This window comes from Notolepis coatsorum (assembly GCF_963971535.1).
Source record: "Notolepis coatsorum genome assembly, chromosome: 6".
Lineage (NCBI taxonomy): Eukaryota > Metazoa > Chordata > Actinopteri > Aulopiformes > Paralepididae > Notolepis > Notolepis coatsorum.
In genome coordinates, this window is record NC_140170.1 from 4,471,044 (window position 1) to 4,478,207 (window position 7,164).

Genomic DNA, 7,164 nt, shown 5'->3' on the forward strand with positions numbered 1-7,164 from the left:
GAGAGAGAGATTGAGAGAGAGAGAGAGAGAAAGAGAGAGAGAGAGAGAGAGAGAGAGAGAGAGAGAGATTGAGAGAGAGAGAAAGAGAGAGAGAGAGAGAAAGAGAGAGAGAGAGAGAGAGAGAGAGAGAAAGAGAGAGAGAGAGAGAGAGATTGAGAGAGAGAGAAAGAGAGAGAGAGAGAGAGAGAGAGAGAGAGATAATCAAGACCTGTGTCGTCATAGTCTCTCTCCCTGTTTTTTTCTCTGACCGAAATACAGAGAAAGGTCATGAAAGAGGACGTCATATTCTCATGTCATCGATATCACGTTAAAACAACAGTTCTGTTTGGGTTCCTCTTATATTATTCCACGTCACCTGTTGTATCTTAACACTGTGAGGGTGCAGGATCATTGTGCGCTGCACCACAGCGCCATCTAGAGGGGAGTCCAAACTAAACACATTCCATGACCACTTAGTTAGTGTCATCGCTTGACTTTGCAAGACAAAAGCCTCTCAAAGTGGGAGCGCTGATCTAGAGTCAGCTCCAGTCTTAAATTGAATAAGGTCAAGAAGACGAGTGTTCCCGGTCACAGACCCCAGATCAGCACAGATTGAACACAATTTGTCAGCTACAGCAAAAAAGAAATGCAGTTTAAATCGCGCCGGTCTTTCCGATTGCAAAATTGCACATAACGTGGTTCCACATCTCCCTCTGGACATAGAGTAGGCCACATTCCAAGCTGATAAAACGATCAATTATTATTGTTTCATTAGTTATTCCTCAAGAAAATGGATATTGATTTGTCTTCTTTATTTTTTTTCCATTTTTGACTATTTTTTAAGTTGTTTCATAACACATCTTAGCTTGACTGAATTGACCGTATTCACACGGCGGCCATTTTGACTCTTAATTGTGTCAACGCGCAGGTCGGGTGGAAAAGGAATCCCCAACCTGAGCATGACTGACACAATGAGACAAGGGACCGAAGCGCTTATTATTCTATTAAGCGTTGTTTATTATTTCATCGTAGCTTGACTGAGGCCGTGTTCACACTGCAGGCAGAAGCGGCCACATCTGAGAGAGGAGAGAGAGGAGAGAGAGAGGGGGAGGGGGGGAGGAGGAGAGAGAGGGGGAGGGGGGAGAGGATGAGCAGAAGTGGTCCAGATCTGCTCATAATGTGACTCAGATCTGACTCAGCAGTCTGACCAGTCACGTGACCTCAGCAGTCTGACCAGTCACGTGACCTCAGCGGTCTGAACAGTCACGTGACCGGCTGTTGGGAGATGAAATCATATCAAATATTTTTTTTTTGATCCACTTTTTCTCCCATTTTTCTATATTTTCTCCCATCCCAATTTCGTATCATCCAATTCAACCCTCCCCTGTCACGAACGCTGTTTCTTGCCTCCCACAAGTCGGCTGCAATGTGGACTAAGTCATACATAGCACAAGTCCCCTCCGGTACTTGAGGTAACAGCAGTCGCATCTTTTCACCTGCGCAGCTCGATCTCTCAGTGTCGAGGAGTAACGCGTGGGAGGCTCACGCTGCCCCCGACACTTCCTGATTCTACTGCGCAGGCGCACCAACCGACTTGTAGGAGTCGCTTGTTCACAACGTTCGATCCCCACCCTTCAGTTTTCCCTCCCCGTAATACGGCCAATGTGTATTACTGCGGACGACCAGCTAAACTGAAAACAATGTGGAGAGCTGGATTCGAACACGCGAATCCTAGCGTCTCCACACTGGTGGCGAGTGCCTTGCCCACTACACCACCTAGCCGCCAAATCATATCAAATATGAAATGTTTTTGTATTGGTTGTTTCTTGCGGGGGCTACCGGGAGCTTGGTGCGTATGGAACGAGAATGAAAAATGTGTGCACAAGTGCAGCCAGTTCAGTGTCACGGTGTGTTTTGTTTTGATTTGCTAGTTTGGGACGTGAAATCTGTATAACATTTCACTCTAAGAGGGTATTAACCCCTTTCACTACCACACTACCAAAAGGGTTAACCCTTTCACTGCGACAATACAGAAGGTTAACCCTTTCACTGCCACACACGACAAAGGGTTAACCCTTTCACAACCACACTACAGAAGGTTAACCCTTTCACTACCTAGTGTGGTAGTGAGAGGTTAACCGTCTGTAGTGTGGTAGTGAAAGGTTAACCGTCTGTAGTGTGGTAGTGAAAGGGTTAAAAGGGTCTTAAAAAGGTCTTAAATGTAACTTGTTGAAACCTGCAGATACCCTGTTTATGCTACTTACTGAATGACTGTGTTTCGTCTGCAAAAATGGAACATTCCATGAAGACGTTTCATGTCGACGCACATAAGGTACCGTTTAGTATTTGTGGCTTTTGTACGAAGTGCCATTTTCTAGAGACACAGCATTAAACTTTGTTGATGAAAACAAACTGTTGGGCATTACCTCATCTGTACGAACACGCGCACAGGCTCTATTTCTATAAGAGCGTCTAGTGGCAGCTGGTGAATCTCAGTGATTGTGTTTGTTTTATGAATGGTTCCTGTTGCTGTCAGTTGTAGCGTCTGTCTGCTCAGCCAGTCTGACCAGGTGACGTCCATTCAGATCTCAACCTTATTAAACCACAAATAAACACACAAACACTCAAATCATCTATGGAGATGGAGAATACCTGCTTGTGAATCACTCAGGTTTGATTTAGAGACGACAGTCAACTTGTAAACTGACACCAGAGGAAGAGAGAGGAGGAGAGAGGAGAGAGAGGGGGAGAGGAGGAGGAGAGAGGGGGAGAGAGGAGAGGGAGAGAGGAGGAAGATAGAGGGGGGAAAGATGAGAGAGAGGGGGAGATAGGAGAGGAGGAGAGAGAGGAGAGGTGGATAGAAAGGAGAGGAGGAGAGGGGGAGAGAGGAGAGGGAGGGGAGAGAGGGGGAGAGGAGGAGAGAGAGAGAGGAGGAAGATAGAGGGGGGAAAGATGAGAGAGAGGGGGAGATAGGAGAGGAGGAGAGAGAGGAGAGGTGGATAGAAAGGAGAGGAGGAGAGGGGGAGAGAGGAGAGGAAGAGAAGAGAGGAGAGAGGAGGGAAGAAGAGATAGGGGGAGAAGAAGAGAGAGCAGGAGAGGAGGAGAGAGGAGGAGAGGATAAGAGGAGAGAGCAAGAAAGGAGGAGAGGATAGGAGAGAGCAAGAAAGGAAGAGAGGATGAGAGAGTTCACCAATCAATCAATGAGTCAATGAAGCAGTTCACTGGTCTGTGGTCTGTTAGAATAATGAGAGAGAGGGAGAGGGTGGCGTTTACATTTACATTTAGTTTATTTTAAGAGCGTTTAGTGGCAGCTGGTGAATCTCCAGTGATTGTGTTTGTTTTATGAATGGTTCCTGTCTGACCAGGTGACCTCCATTCAGATCTCAACCTCATTAAACCACAAATACACACACACACACACACACACACACACACACACACACACACACACACACACACACACACACACACACACACACACACACACACACACACACACACACACACACACACACACACACACACACACACACACACACACACACACACACACACACACACACACACAATTACTTAAACATCTTCTTCACAAACATAGCCACAACACTGGTAAACAAACTACCCTCCCACTCAGGGCATTATGGGGTAGAACACATAGTAGAATACTACAAAAACCTAGGGGTCCACAAAGATGACTTCAAACTTGAAATGGTAACAACTGATGAGGTACTCAAAAAATTGAGCGCCCTCCAACCTAACAAGGCCAGTGGCCATGACCAGACCAGGCTGCAGAAACAAATTAGTGGGGGGGCATAAAATGTTCTCGGGGGGGCACAATGGTTTTTCAACACAGGTTCCGTTTTATACGTTTCAGCTGGGACAACGGCGCTGTGGCTTGCTTGGCGCTGCCCACGGTGCTGAACTAAACAGCAGAGAGGCAATTGAAAAATCAAATTTCTCTATCTTAAGAACATTCACTTATACAAAAACAGACTGAACGGATATATATAACAGACCTGCTGGGGCAGCGGACTGAGAGCAGGGGACACAGACAGGCTGGATAAGATGGTCAGGAAGGCCAGTAGCGTGGTTAGGGTGTAGCTGGACGCCCTAGCGAGGGTGGCGGAGAGGAGGAACCTTGCTAAGCTCCAGGCCATCAGGGAAAACCCCTCCCACCCACTATACACAGACTTGGCTGACAGGAGGAGCATGTATTGTTATAGGCTCACACTACCTAAATGCAGCACTGAACGGCACAGGAAGTCCTTCATTCCGACAGCCATCAGACTATACAATGCATCACTGTGCCTCACTGCATCACTGAGCACAGAGTGACAGTTACCATCTTCCTGGACTCTTACTTTTTAAACAGCACTGTGCAATATTACACCTACTGTAGACTTCAGTATATTTTTACTGTATTTATTTACTGTATCTTTTATTCTATTTTTATTCTATTTCATTTTATTCTATTCTTAGGCCATTTGTTTTGTTATTCTTATTCGTGACTTGTTCTGTATAAATGTTTAATGTTGAGTGATTTGCAGTGTCAAATTTCCCTCAGGGTAATACATTTCTATTCTATTCTATTCTATTCTATATCTTTGAAAAGTCTCCATTTATTCAACACTTCTGAATTCACTGACAAACTGAACTGAACTGACAAAAATAAGGTGCATAAAAAAGCAAACAAAATTCCTCCACAGGCTACTCACCATCATTAGTAGAGCGGCAAGCGGCGTTTGGGGACAGAGTGAAATCTTCTTAAAACACTGCCCCTCCACTCATTCCTGAACTTTTTTGTTAAGTCCTTCTCAAATGCCAACTGAATTAAATTGGCCTTGCGTCGATGAAGCATACTAAGGCGATGTTCTGTAAAGATGTTCTTGAGGGTAGAAAACGAATTCTCACAGAGTGCCGTGCTAGCTTCAGTAGTGTTGTTGTTGACATCAGTGCCCACTAGGGCTGTCCCCGACTAAGCATTTGGATAGTCGACTTTGATTGACCAAAAAAAAAAGAAAAAAAAATGTTTTTTTTTCAGGGTGGGCACAGCTGACTCAGTGGGCGGGCCAGGCCCCCCAATGCCCGCCCATGGCGCCGGGTCATCCCCTCCAAATTCCTCAGAGACGCAGCAGCCGCCATCACCCCAGTCATCACACACATAATAAACCTCTCTATAAAACAGGGACACGTCCCCAAGGACTTCAAAATTGCGAGAGTGACCCCTCTGCACAAAAAGGGCAGCAAATTAGACCCAGGCAACTACCGCCCTGTTTCTATTCTTACCTCCATCTCGAAAGTCATGGAGAAAATAGTCTACAAACAGGTCGAAAAGTACCTGGCGGAAAAAAATCGAATCTACGAATTCCAATCTGGCTTCAGAACGTCCCACTCCACTGACACATGCCTTCTTTATTTAAACGACCACATCAAACAAGAGGTGGACGCGGGCAAATACTGCGGCATGGTCATGCTGGACCTACAAAAGGCCTTCGACACTGTCAATCACTCCATTCTGATGGACAAGCTAAAAGCAATTGGTTTTGATAGTTTATCAGTGAGCTGGATGCAATCCTACCTGGAGGGGAGAGAACAGATGGTAGAGGTAAACGGTACTCTATCCCCCCCCCTCACAGTGAGCTGTGGTGTTCCACAAGGAAGCATACTAGGACCGCTACTCTTCCTAATTTATGCAAATGACATGTCGTCAGACTGTGACTGCAACCTGTTCCTGTTTGCGGACGACTCAGCCCTGCTGGTCTCTGACAAGAACAAGTTGCAGGTTGAAAAAACCCTCAGCACAGAACTAGGCAAAATCTGCATATGGCTCGCTGATAACAAACTATCATTACACATGGGCAAAACAGAGTCCATTCTCTTCGGTTCAAATAACAAACTCAGCAAGACCGACGGCTTCTCAGTTACAGTGGGTGACAATATTGTCACAAGGAAAGACGAAATTACCTACCTGGGTTCCATCCTAGAGGCAAATCTTTCCTGTGACAAAATGGCATCCAATGTAATAAAAAAAGTCAACCAACGAACTAGATTCTTGTACCGGATCTCCTCTCTGGTAAACAAGAATACCCTGAAGACTCTGGCAGGAGCACTCATTCAAGGGTACTACGACTATGCTTGCACCTCATGGTACCAAAGCACCTCAAAGGCGCTTAAAACAAAATTACAAACATCACAAAACAAACTGGTCAGACTACTACTTGACCTGAACCCCAGAACCCACCTCACCCCTGCCCACTTTGACAACCTAGGATGGCTTAGAGTAGACGACAGAGTACAGCAACTTGCAATGGGCCTGGTCTACAAGATACACTATACGACCGGGGTACCCATGTACATGTCAAAATACTTCCCAAAGGTCAGTGAATACCACAACCACTACACCAGAGGAAGCTCAACAAATCATGTAAAACCCAGATTCGGCTCAAACAAGGGACTAAACACGTTTCGCAATTATGCCACAACAATGTGGAACGCCCTACCCAAAGCTGTAAAGGAATGTGAATCACTACCCACATTCAAAACCGCTCTTAAAGAGCACCTACGGGAGGCTGCAATTCGAAACTGGCCACCGTAAATGCCCAAAACCCCCACCACCTCCTAATAGACAGTCTCCTCCCCACCGCATGTATATATTCCCTCCCCGCCGTATGTATATTTCTCTCCCACCCACCCACCCCCTCCTAATGTACAGTCCCCTCCCCATTATATGTATATACTCTGTCAGGATCTAGGGGTAACAGTACTGTATATTTGAATACCGTTTATGTCACAAATGTATCAGTACTAAATACCTATATGTCCCTATGCCATAAATGTCATGTATGTTGTGTATGTCATAAATGTCTATATGAATTGAAAATGGGGGACCCTGATGGAAACAAGACAAACGTCTTTCTCAGGTCTGCATCCCCTTAACAATTGTATGTATTGAGCCGTACTGTATTGTACCCATTCTGCAATCTGTTAAATAAAGTTTTCATTCATTCATTCATTCATTCATTCATTCATTCATTCATTCATTCATTCATTCATTCATTCATTCATTCATTCATTCATTCATTCATTCATTCATTCACACACACACAATCAAATCATTGTCTCTATGGAGATAGGAAGACCTGGTTGTGAATCACTCAGGTTTGATTTTAGAGACGACAGTCAACT

General features: G+C 45.2%; 1 pseudogene across 1 annotated transcript in view; it reads left to right on the forward strand.

The window, feature by feature from the left end:
* LOC311230749 (matrix remodeling-associated protein 8-like) overlaps positions 1 to 1,063 on the forward strand; it is a 31,704-nt pseudogene extending 30,641 nt beyond the window's left edge. Inside the window, exon 8 of the transcript XR_014621058.1 lies at positions 1 to 1,063. This exon is cut by the window's left edge and continues 677 nt beyond it. The product of XR_014621058.1 is annotated as a matrix remodeling-associated protein 8-like (transcript).
* The last annotated feature ends 6,101 nt before the right edge of the window (positions 1,064 to 7,164 follow it).